At 29.6% G+C, this 5,223-nt stretch overlaps 1 long non-coding RNA gene across 1 annotated transcript; it reads right to left on the reverse strand.

Annotated features, from left to right (window-relative positions):
- Window positions 1-504: 504 nt before the first annotated feature.
- Window positions 505-4,742, reverse strand: LOC143047948 (uncharacterized). The gene is made up of 3 exons (XR_012969699.1): window positions 4,592-4,742; window positions 3,906-4,072; window positions 505-796 (listed from the first exon to the last, which is right to left on the reverse strand). It is a non-coding gene; the product is annotated as an uncharacterized LOC143047948 (long non-coding RNA).
- Between the last annotated feature and the right edge of the window lie 481 nt (window positions 4,743-5,223).

The following is a 5,223-nucleotide window of genomic DNA, read 5'->3' on the forward strand; positions in this document are numbered from 1 at the left end:
AATATCTCATATGGTAATATATGCCATAATTATTTTAACATCAAATTCATGACAAAAATGAATGTCATTGTAGTAAAAGCAGTTGTAATACTGCATTTTTTTTATGCATAAAATCTACTATTTAATCAAAAGTGTTTATAATGTATCCATTTGGAGATCGGGTTAACCCTGTTTGCACAATAATAATTCATTTGCGAGATAATTTGATAATTGTTTTCTTTTTGTTGATAGCGGATCTTTATTTGTTGGGCTATAAATATATTCACACTTTTTGATGAATGGCCAATTGAAACTATTCTGTTTTGGAAAATTGTAATCAACTTTAGTCTTGTGGTTTTTTGTTGTTGTTGGGATGCTGTCCAATGAACCTATACCCCAAATCTCCTTGTATTCATATGTTTATATATTTGGAAAGAAGTTAAATCAGATTTAACTGTATCATTTGGCTAAAACTGAGATAAAAATATTCTTTATATCTATCTTAATTATTAACAACAATACATGTATGTTCATGATTAATTTATGAAGACATACAAATTTTTGAAAACAACAATCAATAAAACGAAAATAAATATTTAAAAAATGCACACAAATTTTCATGAGCAGCTAGTATGCACTTCAATTCACTCATTGAAACATGAATAATCCTTGTTTGAGAGTGCATTAGTCTTGTGTAAAAGTTATTTTTAAGTGTGAGTCTATTCCATTTATTTATACATGTAGAATCTCTGCAGGCTTTCAATGCTTCTCATGTAACTTGATAAACTTCCAATGATTAGGTTGACATAATTGTGATCTGAAAATATATAAACATTTTTTTTATAACTTTGTAACTTCTGGTAGGTAAGGGATGTATATGTTATGCCATTGTTTGTCCATCCATCCTTTAAAATCATTATGGCAACACTTTGTTCAATATCTCAAAGTAGTAGGGGCTAACTAAAAAAGGTTTTTATTTGGCCCAGATATTACTGCTAATTTAACAGTTATCCTAAATATTTCAAAATTTGTCCAAACTAGACTAAGGTACACCATATTCAGAAAATAATGGTTTTTTTTTTACAACTAAAGAGTTACCATGGCAATAAACTTAGACCAAATTTGTAAAATTTCTTAATTTTCTTTGTTTTTTGTCAAATAAAATTATATTTTAGACTGTAATGTGCCCATCCAAGAAAAAAATTATATTTAGTGAGATTATGTCAATAGTTATAATAAAAGTTTTTTTAAATTATTTTGTTGTTTTGGAAACTGCATAAATTCTATATTTGTCCTCGTCTTCATGATGTAACTGTGACCTTATCAGACAACCAGATGCTCCGCAGGGTGCAGCTTTATACGACCCCAGAGGTTGAACCCTGAACGGTTGGGGCAAGTATGGACACAACATTCAAGCTGGATTCAGCTCTAAATTTGGATTGTGATTAGATAGTTGACACAGCATAGGTTTCTGACACAGAATGAATGTGGTCTAATGAACTTAAAAATATTTTTTTTGCCTTTGAGCAATTCACTATGCTGTTGAATATTAATCCTCTCAAAAAAATGTTTGAAGAAATTTTCTTTTTATTTATGAAATCTGAAATGAAAAAAATTGACCCTCCAATTTTTTTTTCACACCCCCCCTTTCCCTTTTTCCAAAACTGATCTCAATTCAAATTTCTAATAATGGAGTTTGCAACAATAACTACTCATTTAAATACATCATAAAATATTAAAATGTAAAATAAAGTGCTTGTTATCACTGAATGGTAAAGATTGTTTTAATTTATCAGTTGGTAGTAAAAGTGAATATACATTGTATATTGTATAAAACAATGATTTAAGTTGATTCAACTACTATTCTGGACAAAGAAAGATAACTCCAATTGAAATATCAATTATATATATTGTATAAAACAATGATTTAAGTTGATTCAACTACTATTCTGGACAAAGAAAGATAACTCCAATTGAAATTGCAATTAGATATTTCTTGCTATTGCGCAATACTGTGCAATTGGAAATATTTGCTATTGCACAATACTGTGCAATTGAAGATTTCTTGCTATTGCGCAATAATGTGCAATTGAAAATTTCTTGCTATTGCACAATACTGTGCAATTGAAGATTTCTTGCTATTGCTGAATACTGTACATTTTTAGATTCAGCATATCAAAGAACCCCAAGGATTCAATTTTTGTTAAATCAAACTAAGTTTAATTTTGGACCCTTTGGACCTTAATGTAGACCAATTTGAAAACGGGACCAAAAATTAAGAATCTACATACACAGTTAGATTCGGCATATCAAAGAACCCCAATTATTCAATTTTTGATGAAATCAAACAAAGTTTAATTTTGAACCCTTTGGGCCCCTTATTCCTAAACTGTTGGGACCAAAACTCCCAAAATCAAACCCAACCTTCCTTTTATGGTCATACATTGTAAACCTTGTGTTTAAATTTCATAGATTTCTATTTACTTATACTAAAGTTATTGTGCGAAAACCAAGAATAATGCTTATTTGGGCTCTTTTTTGGCCCCGAATTCCTCAACTGTTGGAACCAAAACTCCCAAAATCAATCCCAACCTTCCTTTTGTAGTCATAAACCTTGTGTCAAAATTTCATAGATTTCTATTTACTTAAACTAAAGTTATAGTGCGAAAACCAAGAAAATGCTTATTTGGGCCCTTTTTGGCCCCTAATTCCTAAAATGTTGGGACCAAAACTCCCAAAATCAATCCCAACCTTCCTTTTGTGATCATAAACCTTGTGTTAAAATTTCATAGATTTCTATTCACTTTTACTAAAGTTAGAGTGCGAAAACTTATTCGGACACTGACGCCAACGTGATACCAATATACGACCAAAAATTTTTTAATTTTTGCGGTCGTATAAAAAATATTATGTTTTTAATTCATGTTTCTTAAATTTATGCAATTCCAAACATAATGGGGCTTTTTGGAATAGTTTATATTCTTGGACAAAAAATAGTCCTTTAATGCCCTTCTCCTTTGCTTTGAACAATTTCTCATGAAATTTTAACACAAAATTAAGATTGAGTTCCCTTTATAAGTAGATTTTTGGAGTCAAAAGTTGCAGGACCTATCAGATTTAGGGTATTTTTCACATCTATTAAGCTTGAGTGTGCTTAGAGTAAATAATCTAGATCTATACTAAGTGTCTTTCAGTTGTTTGAATGTAATAGTACCTGACCATGCCCCCTTTTTCTTGGTTTTATTTATTTCTACTTGTATCCATCTCATGATGAGTTAAGATTTAAGTCTTTTTCAACTGAATCTTTTAGTTTGTTTTTATTTTGTACTCTTACACCACTGTCCCAGGTAAGGGGAGGGTTGGGTCCCAGCGAACATGTTTAACCCGATACATTATGTATGTCTGTGTCTGTCCCAAATCAGGAGCCTTTAATTCAGTGGTTGTTGTTTGATGTGTCACATATTTGTTTTTCGTTCATTATTTTGTACATACATGTATGATAAATTAAGCCAAATTTCTAGTTTTAATTGTTTCACATTTGTCATTTCAGTGTATTTTATAGCTCTCTGAGTGGTATGGGCTTTACTCATTGTTTTAAAGACTGTACTATGACCTACTATAGGCTACAGTTGTTAACTTCTGTCATTTGGTCTCTTGTTGGAAGAGTTTTCTCATTGGCAATCATACAACATACTCTTTTTTTATATTCACAGTTTATAGCATAAACCATGTAGTTGTATCCACAATTTGATCATATAATTTATATCACCATATAGGAAATATTAGTAATTTAAAAAAAAAAAAACGTTTGTGAGTATTTGCTTTAATATATAATTTGGTCCGGTATTTACTCAAATATATCTAGTAAAAAATAAATTTTGTAAACAAACCAATTTATAACTTTCATATATAGAAGACATACTTACGGTGTATCAGTTGATTTATATTGAAGCTACATGTACATGTACACTGTATATGTAAATTTTCTCAAATTTTCATTCTGTTAGATTTCAAGTTTTAACAATAACTCTTAAAATCTCCAAGGAAACATAGAAATCAATAACTGTGTTCGTAGTTCTTCTGGTTGAGGGAGCTGAAAGTAATAATGAAATAATAAAATGAGTATAACTAAAAATAAATTGTTGAAATGCAAGGACCTGCATTATTTAACATATAAAAAGTTTGAAAAATAGGGGGAGGGAAGTATTATTGACAATAAAAAACTAAATGCAACCTTTTTTATAATTCTTTCACAGGCATCAATCTGTATCATCCTACTATACTAATTAAAGAAAGATATTGAGTGTTTAAGTGTCACCTACATTTGTAACTATAAAAAAGATTTGTCTACATTAATCAATTTCATAAAATATGGCTTCAAATCAAAATCAGTTTTCATGTTAACATTTTAAACATTGTTATTGAGCATTAATTTTACTCATTATTTACAAACATTTTTTTTTTAGAACAATGTAAGTTGTCATTTTATTCCATGCAAGGCAGGATAATTAATTATTCCATGCAAGGCAGGATAATTAAATAGTATTTTTTTTATAAATTGATAAAGTAATTAATCCATGCAAATAAAAATATTTAAAAAAAAACCCAATACCTATTATAATCTTTTTGTTTTATTCATTCTGATTCAATCTTAACACTGTGCTGTTATCTTTTTTGTCACCATCTGTAAGATAAAAATAAAAACATTAGAATTGATTACTGGCGTCTTAGAATTATAGTCAAAAGTGTTTTTTATTGCAGGAATAAAAGGTTTATTAAGAGTACATGTACATTGTATATACATGATATATAAGGGCTAAGGCCAAATAAAATACTGTGTGTGTTTCCTATTACATCTTTGAAAATAAATGGTAGGTAGGTAGGGAATTTATGTAATTCAACATTTTTTTTTTACATTGAGTCTAAGGGAGATATTCTGACTCATCAATTTGAATCAATGTTCAGCCATATTTGCTTCAGTAGCAACAAAAGGTCAATCCAGGTCAAACCGCTTGAAGAGCGCGTAACGAAAAAAGCCGAAGGCAGTGATTAGTGTAGAGTAGTATTCGGGCCCGTATGCGGATCGGAACTGGAACTGCCGGGGAGTTTGGGCATGAAAGCGCTAGTGACAATATTTTAACGAACTCTTATTATTTAATGTTAAATGTAGTTTGCGAATTTAAAAATTTTAATATATACATTCTGTACACCGTATTTATTTACTTTTGCTAAATATATATATAC

The sequence above is a fragment of the Mytilus galloprovincialis genome, chromosome 10, assembly GCF_965363235.1.
Source record: "Mytilus galloprovincialis chromosome 10, xbMytGall1.hap1.1, whole genome shotgun sequence".
Taxonomy (NCBI): Eukaryota; Metazoa; Mollusca; class Bivalvia; order Mytilida; family Mytilidae; genus Mytilus; species Mytilus galloprovincialis.